The sequence below is a fragment of the Oxyura jamaicensis genome, chromosome 4 (assembly GCF_011077185.1).
Source record: "Oxyura jamaicensis isolate SHBP4307 breed ruddy duck chromosome 4, BPBGC_Ojam_1.0, whole genome shotgun sequence".
Classification (NCBI taxonomy): domain Eukaryota; kingdom Metazoa; phylum Chordata; class Aves; order Anseriformes; family Anatidae; genus Oxyura; species Oxyura jamaicensis.
The window spans coordinates 55,216,908-55,235,583 of NC_048896.1; the positions used below are offsets into that span (position 1 = coordinate 55,216,908).

At 36.5% G+C, this 18,676-nt stretch overlaps 1 long non-coding RNA gene across 1 annotated transcript in view; it reads left to right on the forward strand.

Annotated features, from left to right (window-relative positions):
* The window catches only part of LOC118167048, a 60,293-nt gene extending 49,468 nt beyond the window's left edge, over window positions 1-10,825 (forward strand). The window contains exons 2-4 of the long non-coding RNA XR_004750903.1: window positions 2,363-2,563; window positions 7,534-7,680; window positions 10,698-10,825. This is a non-coding gene — a long non-coding RNA (uncharacterized LOC118167048). The remainder of the gene's footprint in view (window positions 1-2,362; window positions 2,564-7,533; window positions 7,681-10,697) is intronic.
* Window positions 10,826-18,676: the final 7,851 nt, after the last annotated feature.

Consider the following 18,676-nt stretch of genomic DNA (forward strand, 5'->3'; position numbering starts at 1 on the left):
TTCATTTCTATTTCTTTCTGCTTCTCTTTCTCTCATTTACACAGGCTTGCCTAGAGAATGTTGAGGCGAAGTAAGATAACACGAGCGCCTTTGATGGTGCTGTAGTGTTTCTTTATAGATTGTCTGTGAGATAGAGTTAAAGGAAAAGCGACCATTGTCTTGAAACAGAACAAGCACGCTTCTTCAAACAGCCCAGACAGCACTCCCTTGTGAGGGTCTCAAAGGACAGGATGTATGGGCAGTCAGCTTTCATGCGTGAAGAAATCAAGACTGTCACAGAGTTACAGGGGCAGAAAATCAAGAGAAAGGGAGGCAGAGGCAGTCATCACTTCCTGTAATGCTGATACTTGTCAGACAAATGGTGATTTCTGTACCATTCCCAGAGAGGCTGCAAGTCATTGCCCTGATGCAGAACTTCAGACAGCGTCAAATGGTTGGAGAGTTCAGGGAACCTCCTCATGTGCTGCTCTTGCTATGGCTCTGTAAAATGGCAATGTGGCAGGGATCTTTGAGGCTGAATTGGCATTTCTCCAGGATTAAAGGAGAAAAGATGAGATCAGAAGAATGAGCTCCATGGACTGAAGTACAAAAGAAACGGATCTTACATTTCTGTGGTACCTATTGCTGCTTCTCCAGAATTTAGACAGGAGTCAATGGAGACTGGTGATCAGCATTTCTAGTTTCGTTTATGTTTTGCTATCTTGTATGTTCATGTTCCTTGGCCACTGTACAGCATCCATAAAGCATGTTTATCGTGCTGCCCTTTCATAGGCTTGTAGTAGAGTCTGGAAGGCATTTATATTCTGGTGATAAAAAGATCTTTGTTAAAAATCATATTCTGTGCATTGTTCTCTCAATATTTTAGAGTTTTGGCAAATAATTTCTACAGGTAACCAGAGGTGGCAGCTTGCAAATGTATTGATAGCTGTTTGAAACAACCAATATTGTGAGGAAGCCTAAATGAGATCAGATGAATTAGGTTGGATGAAGATCAAAGCCCATATAGGCCATAAATATATGTAAGATGATGACTGACTGGGGAAGGAAATTTCTAATGAAGAATTTATCACACAAATTTTGCCAGTTTATCAGTGCAGATGGCTTGCAGAATTCTTCAGTGTATTTGTCGTTGTGAAGAATTCACTGGTCAGATCATCTTCAGCGTACAGACTGTTTGTAAATTCAGTAGTGCGCGATTTAGACTGTCTAACTAAATGAAATGGTTGATATTGCTGCTGCTGCAGTGGTAGATAGTTTCTGTAATTAACCAAAGTGTGGAAATTAAGATGTTTCCTTGGAATATGGTCTTGGATATAATTAATACAAAAAAAGGATGGTGGTAAAAGAACAAATTAGAGTTATCACGGCCTCTTTCAGGCTAGATATAGTACAGAAAAGCAGTAATTTTAGTATTACCTTTACTTATACATATTTTTCAAGGAACACTCAGCACTTTCTGCAGACAATTCACTTCCTTAATAGTCTTCTGCATAATGAAAAACTGAGCACCATCTAGAACAAACAACTGACAAGTTTCTGAGTTATTTTTGAAAAAGAGGTTTTCTTCTGTAAGAGAACTGGTTAGCCAAAAATTCAGTTTGGTGCTTGTTCTAATTAATGTGTAAAGTGACTAAGGAGCATTTTTCCAGACACTGTACAGAATGTTGTTACCTGAAGTACTGCAAATTAAAACAAGAGTCAGCATCTCTGCTTGTATTTCTGGTGTCTTTCTTATCGAGTCCTAACAAGCTCACTCTTAGGTTTCCTCAGGAACATGTTCCAATATTTTATTTTTATTTATATTTTATTTTTTATTTTTATTTGATTTTTTATCTTATTTTATTTTTATCTTTTTTATCTTAATTTTTATTGTATTTTTTATTTTATCTTATTTTTTATTTTATTTTATCTTATTTTAATCTCCACTGTTCTGATGTTCCTTTGTTCTGTCATTTCTCCCAGTCTTTCCAGACAAAGCTTTTTGTGAAGTAATAGCTAGCAAACTCCTATTACCCATCTGTTTTTTATATATCTTCGTTGGACTATAGTCCTGATTTCATGGTCAATTGTTTGAGCTACCTGAGTAGATGAAGACAATCAGTTTGCTCTTAACTGAGAAGTAGGAGCTAGACTTAACTCATAAGAAGCAGAGCATCTAAGACTGCATGTGTGAATGACTTCTAACAAATTTGGTTGTATCTCTGTAATAATATAAACCCAGAACATGAGTGGGGAAGGGTGGGCAAGCAAAGGCAGAGAAAGGGTATGACTTTTGGTCTGCTTCTGCACAATCTCGATTAAGGTTTCATTGTAGGTACTGACTTATCATTCTCAAATGACAATTTTTTCTGTCAACTTCCAGGTCTCTTGGAATTCAGGAAGAGTGAAGAGATGAAATCCTCATATTTGGGTTGGATTTAAAAACGGGAGACAAGGTAATTCAACCTGTGCACGCCAGCCCTCCACCACAAGCTGCAGTAATGGAGTTGGCTCCAGTGAAATGTGAGCAACATGCTTATTCCTTTAACGCCCTCTCTAATAATATCAAACAGGGAAAAAAAAAGTGAGTATAAGCAGCTTTATATAGTTTGATTAAGGTCTCAAAATTTCCTGACAATAAGTGAAATTAGGCATGAATTGTGAAAGACCTATTAAATACTGATTTAAAGGCCATGTGAAAGTCTTTACTAACAGGCAGTGCCACTATTTGAGATTTGAGCACTGAAAATGATCAGGTGCATTTCTTTTTGTCAGCTAATTTTTACTCTTTTGGAAGTTAGTCCTCTTTTCCAAAACCTACATTTTCCCCCTATCTTTACTTGTAAACACTTAAAGAAAAAGTGTGGTACTGTTCAGCAACCACTTTTGACATGTATTCTGCATTTAGATATTAAAAAAAAAAAAAAAGTAATTTTATAACTTGCTGACTCTGTTTTTACTTGTTTGTTCTGCCAAGTCAACTCTAAGGTCTTTTCAAATGCTGGCATGTTCTTAAAATGGAATTTATGTTATAATCAGACTTAAGGTGTTTAGGAGACCGGAGTGACTCATTTATTTAGAAAGTAATTTCACCAATAATCCAGCATTTCTCCAGATTTTTCTTTTGCTGAGATACAAAATGGCTATAAAAATGAAGAATGAGAGGGCTTGGAACAGGCCAAGGAAGAGGACTTATTCCTGAAAAAAAGTGGTTGATAGGTTGATAGCCTATGCTGTTATTTCAACTATTGAGACATTCAGGAGGGAAAAATCTACTTATTGTGCTAAAAGTAAAGACAAAGAGCTAGTCATTTTTTGAAACATCTTCATTTTGAAGTTTGTAATTACTGTTAATTTTATAGAAACTATTTCTAGAATTAAAAGTGTATTTATTTTTAGGAACATCTAAGTCCATTTATGAATTTTCAGTCAGTGGTTATTGTAGGCTATTTAGGTACTTAGCTGGTTATTTCTGTCAAAACAAAGTTTTCCTGAACCCAATAGCACGTATGCCTGCTGCTTGTGCAGGCAGCTTGTTAGATCTTAATGTGCATGCCAGGAAAGCAGGAAGATGAAACAAGATCATGGCAGCTGTTTAGCTCATCCGCTCAGCACTGCCACTTGCTCCTTCTGAGCCAGAATGTTTGGTCATCACAGATAGCAGCCTGAGAATACTCACTCATTACAACACAGCCTGATACTGTGGTATACAAGAGCAAAAACCAACCACCTCCACCACCAACAAAAAAACATTTAAACCAGTACATCTGTGTAAATACAGGGAAAGGGAATATCTGGGGCAGGGAGCAGTGTTGTGTTTTGTTTTGTTTTTTAGTTTCTTGGAAATCACTTCTCTGAAAAAAATGACCGCTTGAGTCATAGTGCAAGATTCATTTTGTTCCAGGTAAAGACACAAACTGCCAACAAAGTCTTGTTTTCTGACCCACTATCTTTCCCTTGCCCATGAATTTGTGAAGATTTTTGTACAAGGGGAGGAGGACCGCTCATTTGTGACTTTAGCTAAAGCATTAAGGTGTGGTAAAGTTACAAATGAATTTAAGTTTTCTGCTCCCTCTCATCTCCCTTTGTAAGTTTTCCAACTTTTGGAACTATTTCCTTTTCATACATACATACGTGTATATATGTATATATCCTTTTTCTGAGCTGATGGTTTTTGTTCTTTTTTTCCTTCTGTGCTTGTCAGACTTCTCATTCCGTTTATTTCCTTCGCTGTTGATTCATCTGAACTGGTTTCTCCCTTTCTGATCCCTTTCAGTAAATCTTAGCTATCTGCAAATCAAAATCGAGTGCAAATATGCATGCATCCACAGAGCAGCTGTTGTTAAGAGACATAATTTCACTTGATGGAATTGATAGAAACCCTGCCAACCACCCAAGCTAAAACAAGGTCTGAGATGGTGGTCAGATGTACTTTTCACCAGAGCAAAAAGAAAGAAAGTGTTCTGCCATGTGGCTTATTAATGTACTCTTCTTTACTAATTTAAAACTGCTGAATATATTTTTGGTCCCTCTGTGCGGGCTACACAAACAAAATCGATGTTTCATAGCATGCAGGACCCATGTGCCAAGCACATGACCAGCTTTTACCTCCCTGTATTCACTAGTCTTTTCCCCCAAATCTAATAATACTTGGCATGACATCAATCCTAGCATAGGGTTAATAAAACCAAGGATAGTATTTTTAGGAAAGCACTGAACGTGGAATGTTTTCTTTTATGAAAGTCAGGACATTTTTATGAAGTTTCTTCTGACAGGACAAAAACAGTTCTGGCTTTGCTAGATTGATGAAGCTGATTGTATGAGACATCCCTTGAAGGCTTCCCTCTTTGGGAAAAAAAGGTTGGTGGGCTGTGAAAGAGTTATGGGCCTTATTAATTATGATACCTTGGTGGAGTACCTCCGTTTATCGCAGCTGTAGAGCTAGCAACAGTCTAATTTGAATGTTTCATACTGGCCAGTTTGCAAGATACGTTTTGTTGTCATTGTCAGTGCTCTCTGTTTCTCTGAAAAATGCAAATATAAAGTATTTAACACAAATGTATACATTTTCTGGCAATTGACCCTGCAAATATATTCTTCCTAAAAAATTGCAAAACTGGGAGGCCAAAAAATTTTATGCATTTTGATGTATGTGCAGATAATCTAACAAGTTTTGTTTAAATAAGAAAATACAGAGATTTAAGTATATATTTGTAACGTAGTCTACAGAATAAAATTCCCCTGTTATTTTTAAAGTAGAAGTCATACTAAATCCTCAACACAGATTCCTTAGATTACACTTCATTAAAAACTACAGAAACTACATTCCTTAAATCTAACTGCTTCCTACTCTGGCCTCTTCTTAATTCTGATATAAGGAATGGGTGAAGAAGTTGTAATGGTAAGCAAGCGTTGAGCCGTGGTATTGTGCATAGTATCAGTTTCTGAGCTCTTGCTCTCATCTCTCTCCTAGTGATGATGAAAGCAAAAGACATTTTCTGAGGATTCATGGCAGCTGCTCTGTATCATCAGCTCCAGCAGTCAGTCATCAGGTCTTCTGATACATGCTGTGCCGAGATTGCTAATGCTATAGTTGAACATATGCAATATGGGTTTGTTTCCCTACAGTATACAGGGGTTTTGTGTGTGTGCTGCACGTTAACGATAATGGTGTAGGGTGCTTTTTACTCTTTCCCAGCAATGTTATGTCATTGCTCAATAGTCTGGAGATGGCTATATTGCAAATTGGTCCTCTCAAAAATCTTCCTGTCCTGACAGACATTTCCAGGAGAAAATAAGTAGAGAATATCTGAGGAATGATAAATGTCTTTGCCAAACAACTGCATATCATAGTGTGTTTACCTACGCATTTAAGTGTGCTTCATGAGTGGAAGAGGAGGCTGTATGTTTTGTATGTACAGGGGAGGGTTTTCCAGTGCAAACTCTGACCTCAGAGATGTCAGTGATTGTGACTGGAAACAAGTGTATGGGTGGTCCCGTTACGTGTGGGTTTTAGCTCCGTGAAGGGCCATGTAGCAGTTTGTCAGTGATTTCATGCTTGAGCTTTTGACTGCAGTTGTAGACTGATAGGAAATTTGCTGGTTAATCATTAATTTATTCTTGAATTTAAGTTTTTTTGTGTGTGTGTTTGTTGTTTTTTAATCTAGCCTGAAGTCAGAGTTTCACTTTGTTTCCATTTGTTTGTTTGTAAGCTGATGAGTCTTTGTTAATTTGGAGCACCACATTAACCACTGTGTATGGTCTTTTTTTAAACTGCAAAAAAATATAGAGAGAGAGTCTGTCAAGAGATAAAAGCTCAGTAAAGATATCTAATAAATATTATGATCACACTGAACAGCATTTTTTGTTGGCAGCAAAAATGTCATCCACTGGGATGTTTCTGAAGAGAAGTAGAATATTTTCTGTAATTAAGTTATCACCAAGAAGCACGTGAATGATACTTTCACAAGTCTTTTTCTAGCCTATATATGGTATCAGCTAAATTGATTTTTAAAATATATATATATATATTATATATTTCAGCTGGTAAATAAGTTTAAACTTCAGCTTACAGCTAAGGTGATTTCAGAAATCTATTTTTTCTCAATGTTGTTTTCACAATGCTGCTAAATGCCTTGTACTTTTTCATCAGATGCACGATTATTTACTATTTGTAACTACTTAAAACATCTTAAAACTGACTCCGGGCTGACAGGTATTACACAGCCATAACCTCTCTATTTTTTACTGAAATTACGTGTAACGATCTAGAATAGCTTCCAGTTAGCAGGAGAATCCTGTGCTGGACTTTGCCCTGCGCATTTGAAAGGTTTGAGGCAACTCCTGTAGAGATGTTAGTCTAAGAATTTGTGATGTTGAAACAAATCAGAATTGTGGGGTGATTTTGATTACATGCCAGCTGGGCACTAGTAGAGAATGAAATCCTTTAATCCAACATTTCCGGTGCTTGCTACATTGAGTGCTTGAATTGGTTGGTTGATCTTGATTGTGACCCTTCTGTAACAAAAGTGCATAATTATAGACTGGAAGAATAATGTTAACTAACATTAATTTTAACAACAACAAAAAAGATGCTGAATTCGGCTTGTGCTCATGTTTGATGTTTATAGGCACATGCTAGCATTGTTAAAGAGAGTCAGTAAAGTAAGACTGCAACATCACCCACCAAAGGCCTCCCAAAGAGTTATTTTCCCAGCTTAATCCTGCTCCTGACAGAAGTAATCTTTGAAAAAGTAAACTTTGAGAGCTAATAGGTAGCTCAGTTAGGGAGCTGGTGTGCTAAGGCAGAGGCTGTGACCCCTGAGCTAGCCCCCATCATGTGGAAGATGTGTGCCAGTTTCCTATGGAAGTTCTGGGAGAATTGAGGCATTGTGGTTCATGTGATGCACATCTTGCTCTCGTATCCTCGGGTGAAAAAGGAGATTGGTTTTGTCCTGATGTAAATATAAATGTATTTAAGCTATGATCTAAGGGAATTTTAGTTGCATTTTGCTAACTGTAAGTAATATTCAGGACGCGTTTGCTTTTACATAGGGGGGAATGTGTTAAAGAGTCAGCCATTTTTACTGAACTGAGCTTGGATTTCACTGGAGAGGGAGTACTGCATCGTGGATGAGAACTAGAAATTTCTGGAAGTGACCATAAGATGCAGAGGATATCTGGGAGAAACCTCTTTTATCAGTAAGTAAATCTTTAATGTTTGAAATTTCTTGCAGAGGAAAGGCGGCTGCTAAGGAGCTGTTCCACAGTTGCTTGTTCCTCTGTTTATATATAATAAATGCAAAAGAATGAGAATAACAATGATATAGATATTTATTGCTCAGATGTGTCTCTGTGTTTCATTTTCCAATGCTGCCACCCAGAAATCTAAGTGAGTATTTATCAGTAGAAATAAGAACAAAACAGTAAATAAGCTTCTGCTGTTTATCCAGTGTTTTTTCTGCTGTTTATCCAGTGCTTTTTTCCTGAAGTCAGTTGTGAAACAACAAAAATCAGGATGCTCTGTCTCCTGATCTGTGCCCATTCAGTCCTGGAAAATGACATTTTCTTGTATTTTGGCAGGAAGATACATTTCATGTTAACTTTAGTTGATAAAAAAGTTATTTGTCCTAGATATCTTGAAGTAGACGGTCTCTGCTTGCAGAACCAACTTGTGAAGTGAGTTACAACTCCACATTTTACAAGGGCAGTGTTAGGCTGGTCTTTGAGTGACAAGAAAATCTGAAAGCTGCTAGATATTCTCAAAGGGTTATCTGCTAAGAGACATATCAGGCGTGAAGTACACAAGTTATGAGTGTGCTGTCATGGGATAGCAGAGTACCCACTTGTGACAGCTCTGCAAAGTAAAATAGAAATCAGAGAAATCTTTGCATCAAGGAATCTGAGAAGCACTGAGCAGAAAGTTTTTTTTTTTTTTTTTTTTTTTTTTTTTCTCCCTGATTTAAAAACAAGTTAACAAAAAAAGGGTTTAAGGTTTTAAGTATTTTATCATTTAAACCCACACTTCACAATATTTGCTTTGCTCAACACAAATATATCAGGATATTATCTGCATATTAAATCAGACGTTTAAAGACTAAGTAGTTATATACTAGAGAAACTGCAAGTTCTATTTTAGGAATGATTTCATACCCCACTGCCTTCAGAAGCTCTTCACAAGCCATCAGGTTCTCCCCCAATCATGTAGGCCATTGATTTGAGAGGGATTAATTATTCTCAGCTGCGGAGGTAAATAAAGTGTGTCATAATTGCTGCTGTTGAACCTCAATAAAAAAATGCTCATATATGTGAACTAATGCTGGATTGAAACCCAAAGGTGGTAATTAATTTCAAAACCCCATGGTGAGTTACAGATCTTTGCTTCATTACATCCACAGTTGGATTCTGCCAATATGTGTGCACCTTTGATTAAAACAAACAAGAAGCCTAGCTATAAAGCTATGCAAGATTAAAATTTTGTAAAAACACTTTGCATTAAAAAATCTTTTACTGAGTCCTTTCCACGACATTTTTTCAAGCATTGTACAGCTTCACTTTAAAAAAAAAATAATTTAAAATAATCATAACATTGAGTGTTTTTACTGCATTAAGTAACAAAAGCTGAAAGAAACCTTGCATCAGTTGTAGCATCCTGCATGCAAGTTCACAATAAAGCATGTTCCAGTTTGAGTATTATGTTTTTGCTCTACAAAACCTTAATGCTTTAACATTATTTTATGAACTCATGCTACAACAGAAACTTTCTGATCCAAATAACAAGAAAAGCCTACTTTGAGTTAAATCATCATCTGCTGCTTTACTTTGAACTAAATGTATTCATCTCTGACTCTAGAATCTCTGTGCCACAAACCTCTCTGATTTTTGTTAAGGTGAGAATGTGCAGTCTTGTAAACCTGGACAGTGAAAAGATTCTGCTTGGATAATATCCCAGCAGAGATGAGAGAAATCTGACAAGTTACTGCATTTTAGAGTTAAATGAGGAAGAAAAAGTGGGGGTAGGAGAGAAAAGGCAAATTTGCATAGCGTAGTGGACACAGTAAACCCTGAGAGCATTATTCTGTCTCACTGAGCTGCAATTCCATTAGTTATTTACTAATCTAGCTAAGAGAGCATCCAAGCAAGATTTGGACAGATGAGACAAGTCTTTAGGGTTTATTTAGTGCATAGGTAACAGCGATGAAAGAACTTCACAAACTTTAAGTGTGTATGAGCAAGGCACAGATACAGAGCAGTAACTTGAGACTTTCAGCACAAAGTAGTAAATATAATGGTGTGATGTTTGTTTGTTTTTAAATGTACATGACTAAGTTACACTTTCAACGAAACGCTGAACACCCTAAATGTCATGAATAATTGTCTTAAAAGGCTGTTATAGCTTTTCTGAAGGCATAGCTGGAAAACTCAATCCAGATATTTTTATACAAATGGGAAAATTGGCTCTGTTGAATATTTCTCTTAAGTTATATTTGATAAATATCCTCATGTGTTAACTTTTTTGATGTTTGTATAATTTTCAAGGTGAAGTCAATGGAATTATTAATGTAAATACAATTCCTCACACACACATTAGCAGGACCCTACCCTCATTTATTTATTTTTAATGAGCTATGCAACAGTGTCAGTGAAAAGTGTTGTGTAACTGTCTTTTTATTTTTTCAAGGTGACTAACTACCAAATGAGCATTTAAAAATTGTTTATTGTTTTAATTTTATTAAAATATGTGGAGAGTAGTTCCTCTGAATTTTTACTCAGGTATTGGAACCAAAAATGGTACAGCAGTTAATGTAAAGACTTCAAGGGGAAGCCTCAGAAACAGGTCCAGTTCGATCTAGGACAGGCTTCTGCTACCTGGCGAGTGAGGGTATTTGTAGACAATGAACATGAAGCATCTGAAACATTCCAGATTGTTTTGTCTGACCCAGTTATGGCTGCCTTTGAGATTCCAGCATTAGTAATAGTGGAAATTGTGGATCCTGAAAATTTGTGATTCGGTGCAGTACTGATCACTTGCAAGCCCTGTAAGTACCTCATCTGTCTTTGTTCTGTTGTTCCATCCTGTCTTAAAGCTTCAACTAGCTGAACAAGGAATTTGTATCCTTTATTGAAGCACTTCTCTGGCTACCTTCTTACTCTGTATGTAATGTCATGCAGGTGTTCAGCCTGAATCCCCCCTCTTCTCATCTTGTTTTTCTTCTCAGTATCTACAGCATATATTCTTCAGCTGGCATACAGAGTAGAGGAAGATGTAGGTGGACTGCTAATTCCTCTTAGAAGACCTGGTGATGTCATTCAAAAATTGCTGGTCATCTGTTCTGCACTCCGAGGTATGTTATCTAGCTGGGAAACATCCACCTGTTAGCAGGTATTTCCAGTAACTTCAGTAGTTGGAACAAGTGATTTTTGCAGGGAACTTGCATGTTGTTTTAATTTGTCTAGTTCTCTGCTTAAAGAATATTTTAAAGACCAAAATGTAAGTGTGTGTGTGCGTGTGCACACATGCATGTATGTGTATTTTTGGAAGAAACACCATTTTATTGCCTGCAGCTTTTTCTTGCAGAAGAGAAAGCGCCTGTCCCTGCAGTGATTGTTAGAGGAGGAAAAAAGACTGTTTAGAGGATACAATCATTATGTATGCTTCATGGGCAAGGATAATGGGAAGTCATCCTTAGTTCTGTGACTTACTTAAACTTCTGGTTGAAAAAAATCCTTCTGATGTCTTCTGTTTCTCTTTTACCTTTACCTATAAGAGTCAACCTGAGTGGCCAGCAGAGAGTCAGGGATTCTGTCATTTGTTCCTTCATCAGTGACTTACAAGGGCTCAGCCACATTTTCCCCCTTTTTTTGTGCATTGAGGCACAGAAACTCTTACCAAGTTAGCTAAAGCTTTTTGTCCTTATAGCCCTTTTGACCTAGGTTTATGTTGTGTATTAGCCTTATATTTTTCGAAGAAGTATTTCAAGCAAATGCAGCATAAGTAAGATGGAGTGATTTATTTATTTATTTATTTATTCCTTGTAGGAATTGCACAATGAGGTAAAAGTGAAGTACAAATTCACTTTGTTAGTGCAGGATGAGCTCATCCTGAAGTCCCAGAGACTTTCCTATGCATTCTGGTCCATGAAAGGATGGTGCGTAGAAATGAAAAGGAAAAGCTGTTCTTGCATTGTTTCCTTCTTCCTCCACAAAATTGCCTTATGTTGTGACTGTTGAACTGCTGGTGGGACTGTACTCTAAATGATTTAGATCAAAGTATATTTTTGAGAGCTTTTTTTTTAGTTATTTTACTCACTTCGCTAACACGATTGAAGTAAAGCCCTACAGAAAAGATGAGTCAGGATAACTGGAGAGAATAGGAAATCAGGAGCAGGATAGGTTTCATGAGGGCGACAGATGATAGTAAGAATCTCGCAAGTCACTTTTCTACTGGAAAAAGTGTAACCATAAATGAATAGGAAGAATTGTTTGTGTTTAACTTGTTAATAATGCGTATTCGTTAGTCAGTTCCAGTATAAAATGTTCTTTTCAATTTGTTTCATTTAAAGGGCTATTTTTCTTCTGCTTCTTTAATGTCATGACACCCTGTAAGTCATTTAATTTCTCTCCTCATAAGTTCAGCTAATGGTACCGTACCATCTACCGTCTTGTCTTCTTTTGACTGCGTCTCACATCCTGAAGGTCATTCCAGTGTTGTTCATTTTAATAAGAATGAGACTGAGAAAAGCTGTCATATTATCATTATTGATGAATCCCTTTATGAGGAAGATGAGACCTTCAATATTTCTCTGAGCATGCCACTAGGAGGCCAAGTTGGCACTGAATTCCCGAGCACTGAAGTAATCTTGGTTGACGTAGATGATGGTGAGTACAAAGAAGCATGTTTGTTTTGCTGGGATTTTCATCTTTAGAACCTTTACTGATAAATATTCTCTTTGTGGTTTTGTTTTTAAAATATCTGAAACTGTCTAGGTTTCACTTATTCCTTATAACAACTGACAGGACAGGCATGAACTATTTTTAATATACAGTGTAAATATAAATCATTCATTTTGGCTTTTACTGTTTTGTTGCTTCAGAAGGGGTTGAGGATTAGATTTTATTTTCATTACAGGTATAGAAGTAGCTTTGTTACTCTGAAGTAGATCTGCAAGGACTAGATTCACATTCCTGCAGCACAGCCTGTGATTACAGTAGTTTCCACAGGTATAGTATTAGTTATATTTATTATTATATTATTATATTATATTTATTATTATATTATATTTATTATTATATTATATATTATTAGAAATAATTTTGAAACCATCAGGTGAAGCTGAAAAGTAGAGTTACTAGAGGCTAATTTGACATGCACATTGATTCTCAGTATGTCAAGATAAAGCTCCTTTAAGTGCAGTATGCTAATAGTCAAAGTATACGCACAAAACTTGAATTAATTGCTAGATTCAGATAAGGAATAGGCAATAGTAAGCCTGAAAGTGCTTCTTTCCCACTGAAAAGAAGCTGAGCACAGTTCTGATACAGGATGCGACGTGCCAGTACTTGCACAGTCCTTGGTCAAATTAGTCTTGATGAAGTGTATGGTGATGCCTCTAACAACAAGGAGAGGAGAAAGTTCTGAGGAGAAAAAGAAAGAATTGGAGAGACGAAGTTTTTACTTGCATGAAGCTTTACAGCAAGAGGGAAAGCCATATAGTTGTCATCAAAGAAAGCAGTTGGTGCAGATTTTCTGTTGGTGCAATTTCAGTATTTACACAGAGTGGTTCACAAGTCATGCATGATTCAGAAAATCCATTCAGTCAGTAAAAATAATGTACAGTAAGGTGAAATAAATACAGATATTAAAATTTTACGTTATTTTACTTACTATTCCCATTCTGAAAGTCTGATACCAGAGCAGAGTTGGGAATGGAAATATTGTTGTCTTGCTAGCTGTTCTGTTGAGATGTCTCACGAGTTTCATAAAGCTGGTTAGATCACTGGTATCCACAGTGCTGTGTGTGTGTGTGGATGGAGGGGAAAGCAGTTTCCTAGTTTTACTGTTTCAGGGTTGTTTGTTTTTTTCATGTGTTTGGGTATCCCTCTGAGAAGGGCCCTCCCTATATTACTACATTTTTAAAGAAATGGTTCTGCATAATGTCCTTACACTGGAAAATAAAGCACATGATACAGTGACTTTTTTTCTGTGAAACACATGAAAAATTTCAGTGTACATTGACCTGTTTTTCACCTCTCAAATTACAGTCATAGAAGAATTATGCCCATTTTACTTCTGAAGGATTCACATTTTCACCACTTCTACTAGAGTCTGATGTGATTTGTGCATAAGGAGGAAGGCATTGATCAAAAGGTATGATCAAGTATGGTTTGGGAAACATATAACTAGGGATTATTTAAAATGAACAGACTTCATATAGAAAAGGGTCCTAAGATTTTGTTGTCACTGAAGGTTTTGTAGCACACCCTTGATCCTAAACTAGTAAACTGAGTTATGTATCATTTGCCTGTAACATGGGAGCACGCTGTCTGTGTCTGGCTGAACGAACAGTCCAGTTGTTCAGTAAAAGGCTTTAAAGAGAGAGGTGCAAAACGCTTGTGATTTTTACAAGCAAGTGGAAATGCGTATTAACTCTGCTTTTGTGTTTAAGTGACATCATGGTAAGAACAGGTTTCAGGACCACAGGTAAAAAGAAATTTAAAAAAAAATAGGGGGAGAGATTTGCAGGAGAAACAAGACGGAGCCTTTTATTTTTAATGAAGGAAAATTGATTTTAAATGAATAGTTAATGGCATTTCATGACTTGAGCTCTCTATTGTTCACTAAAATTTATCATTCAGGTCAGATGCCATTCTGCTTTCTTAGTTAAATCTTTGATAATTAACCTAATGATTTCTTTACTAACTGTCCTAAAGGAGAAAGAGAAGAAGTAAATACATAAATGATCTGCTTTTCATTTTTAATTTGCGAGCTTCAAAAACAAGTTTGGGCTGCTTCCCTTTTTATTTTATTTGTTTATTTATTTGGGTTAGCTTTTGAAAACCAAAATAAGTTACATATTTTTAAAATATTTCCTAGGTACAATGTGAAGGGTACTGAGGTCATCTTTGAGCTCACATAATACAAACGGATTAAATTTCAGACTTATGAAATGCCAAGTAGCATCATCCTTGAGGGCTGGATGTGTGCTTTCAGTAGCCCATGGATGATGGCTTTTTTCCTGTTTTTTGAAGAGTATGTGTATCTAAATTGGACACTAAGTACTCTGAAGACACAGAAAATGCTGTTGAATATTCGACAAGTCACAGTTACCTAAGGGAAAGTTCTCTTGAGTTGTACTATATTTACACGGAAAATGTTCATTTGAGTGATTAAAAAAAAAGAATTAGATGCTTTTTAAATCTTATTTTCATGTACATGTGTTGGAAATAAAAGTATTTGCTTAGTATTTTTCACTTAACAGTACAGTAAGATTGAGAAACTCCCTTTTGGATCATGCTAGCAAGCATTTAAGTCCTTATTTAAAAATACATGTATGTATTTTATGTATGTATGTATGTGTTTGTATATTTATATGTGTGTGTGTGTATATATAACATGTAGAAGCAGTGCCTCAAGGCAAATATAAAATTCTCAGTCAGCTAAGCAGTGCTGTCCCTGTTCAGAGGAGAACTTGGCTAGATGTTCTATACCATCTGCAAAAACATTTATGTTGGTTTGGAAAGGTCAGGTCCAAAACGTAAAACATGATTCCTAGAACAAGGGATTTCTGTCATTGAGTTGCTTTACTTTCTACAAAAAAACCTGTCTATTTTTCTTTTCTATACTTGGCAGAGTGAGTTATGAACACTGCTGTAAGACTGGCTCTAAGCTCAGTAATCAACTGAGCTCCAGAAAACACCAGGTAGCCAAAAATTAAAACGCCTTATGGACTTCAGTGCTTTTCTCTAAGCTTCCATCACCCCAGCTGTAGGAGACAACAGTTGTACCTCCTTAAAGCTTTTCAGAGTTGGATTTCCCCCAGAGATACCATAGAAATGAAGAGTATTAGTTGAGTGCCAGGTTGTGTAACTGTAGCAATTCTGCTAGAGAAGACGCTGGCTGTTGTGCTAAAATAATGTTGCTGTGATATTGGAAAGATTATTTACGTTGTGTTAGTACAGATGAGCAATAATAATGCAACACAGGAAAAATGTGTCAGGTTCTATTAACGCTTCTGGCAAGACAAGGGCTGCTATTGCTTAGGTGACAGAAGTAAGGGAGGCCGTGTATTGAATTTTGGAGGCTTTATCTGTTACTTAGTAAAAGCAGCAGGTATGACCTGACTCCAGTGTGCACTTCTTCATTCTTCTTGATTAGTATTCAGAAGAGCTGCTAAATTGGTGCTCCTTGAGACAGACTTGTGATGTTTGATCTCTTATGCTAAACAACAGTCTGCCTAAACCAATTTAATACTGGCCTTTTCCACGACCTGTATTGAATAACTTTTTGCATTTCCTATGAATAACTCAAGTCAGTTTGTCACACTGAAGGAAAAAAAAGCAACTTGTAACCCTTTAATTTGCCCCATCTGTGTCAAATGTATGCTTTGACAATAATTTAAAATCATAAATGTCTAAACTCTGAAAACTGAAATCTTGCCTTTATCTTTTGGAGAGGGAGGAATGTGTATATATGTGTATATATTTTCTTTAATAGTAAATAATAAAAAAATCTACATTGTTCTACATAACAGAAATATAATGGAAGAACTGCCTCACATCTTGTATCTGTGCTAGACTACATGGACAAAGTTTTTGAAATGGCTGTTTTACTTCAAATGGCTAAACAGCTGGCTAAACAGCCAGATGTGGAAGATCGTTGTCAGTTGCAGATAAGATGAAAAACATATATAACACTTCATTTATTTAATTCAGTGAGAGTTTTGTTTGTTTTTTAAAGGATAAAAAAAATTTACACTATGTGATAAGAAGGTGCATAATATTTCTGTAGGTGGGCAGTAGATATCACTGGGATTTGCAGTGGAAATTGGTAACATTAATTGTTCTTGTAGCCATTAATGAATTAAAAGTCAGACTGCAGAGTTTGAGCAGTATGTGTAAATGTGCACAAGAACGGACAAAAAGAGTCTCCTTTAAAAATATATTCATTTCTGTCTCTATTTAGAACCTACTTGTTACTTTGGTAACACTGAGTATCAAGCAGATGGAAGTGCTGGTTATGTGGATATTCATGTCCAGAGGACTGGAACAGATCTGTCTGAAGCAGCTTCTGTCACTGTGCACTCCAGAAAAACAGAACCAGTATCAGCAGAGGGTGAGTTTCTCATAAAAATGTTGCTCAGTTTTTTTTAAAACGTGAGCAAGAAATTGGGATATCTGGCATTCACTCTTACTTATCTTCAGTGTACCTGTGGGGTGGAAAAGTTAAGTAAATGATATCGGATGTGGATTTACCAGGTGTATGGGGCAAGGGCAGTTTAGCTAAGACTTGCTGATGGAAACTGCGGGATGGATGTGGGTAAAACGTTCATTAATTTACTTGCATCTTAATTGATGGCAAACACTAGGAGAAACAGCTGTGAAAGCACTTTGTTACCCTGCAATAAAACTGAATTTAAATCCACAGTTGCCCTGCAGCGATTTTATCAGTACGTTAGCTGAGGAACCTTTATTTATCTGTGAGAACTGATGTATGTGAGATCCTAGGGTCTCTCAGTTACTGTAGAGAGGACTTCTGGGAAGGCACCACCAGTGTGACCTTCCAAGAATTTTCCAATGTTGATCCAAAATACCCAAGATCTGGTGACTGTCTGTAAAACCTTTTTGTTTCTCAGTCCCAATGAAAAGACATTTTCCTGATCAGCCTTTGGGAATATTTTGGCTGCCTGCAATTTTGCAGTGCTGCTTAAATATGTTGATCAACTTGCTTGCTGCTAAATTAAATTTAAGGAGCGGTTATAGCTGCTGGATGCCAAGGAAATCAGTTGCATTAATGAGAGTTTCTCTGTTCAGTCCTGAAAATTGATGACACACTGGCAAGAGACAGATAAGTCTTCAGAGACACTCAAGTTAATCAAGCTGAAGGCAAAATTTTCTTTTTGAATATGTATGTGATAGATGATCAGATTTGCTGCCAAAATAACAAGGAATTGTAATAAGTAGTACTGCAGCATGTATCATTGAAGGGATAGTTAATTAACGAGTGTGTGCATATGGAAATGGGATTTAACTACAGGTACTGAAGAACAGAGAAGTGGTTAACAAAATAGACATGGTAAATGATTCACTCGCTATTCAGGTGAAGAAATTAGATTGACCCTACGGGATTTTCTTTGTTATGTGCAAGGTAGTGAACTAATGTTGCATTTCTAACTATGTAATTAAAAATCATTTTTGTAAAAGTCTAGTTCTAAGATTATGAAAAAATATCCTCTTCACTAGATCCTTTCCTGATTTCATGTATTTATAGAGTTTTGTGGAGACACAAAAAAAATCTTACTATGGTTGTATGTGAAATAACCGTGCACATGGTATTTGATTAAGAAAATAACAAAACCTGTGCAAGAGTTGTTGTTCTTCACAATGCACAGAGCTGCATTATGGTGGGTGGTTTCTATGCAGGTAAGCACTCCTTGCCTCTCATCAGAAAGTGGATTTCTTTTCCACTCTCAGTTCTTTGCTTTTACATACTGATTTTACACCATGCCAGATGTTCTATCATGCTACCATTCCAATTACTAGTAGTAATTTGGCAAATTACAGTTTGCCTTTTTTTTTTTTTTTCTTTCAGGAATATCAGTGTTCTGTTCTGCCATCAGTAGTGATGTCTGCTGACCACCCTGGCCTCCCATTTACACTGTTGCGAAGCGAGGCAACCTTCCAGCAGCCTGTGCAGCAGTGGAGTTTTATCTCTGATTTTGCTGTGAGTTTGCACTCTAACTTCAATCTAGAGAAGCAAGGGGAATTGTCATTTTTTAACATATTTTTAACATATTTCCATGGCAGAAAAGTAAAATACAGAAACACTAAAATATTATTTTAAATCAGTGTAATTGCAACAGGCTTTGGTTCTGTTTATGGGCTCTAAGAGGAAAAGCATTCCAAAGGGAGGTGAAGAATTCAGGTGCCTATAAATGAAACCACAGTTCTGAAAACTCTTGCTCAGCTATTATATAATCAC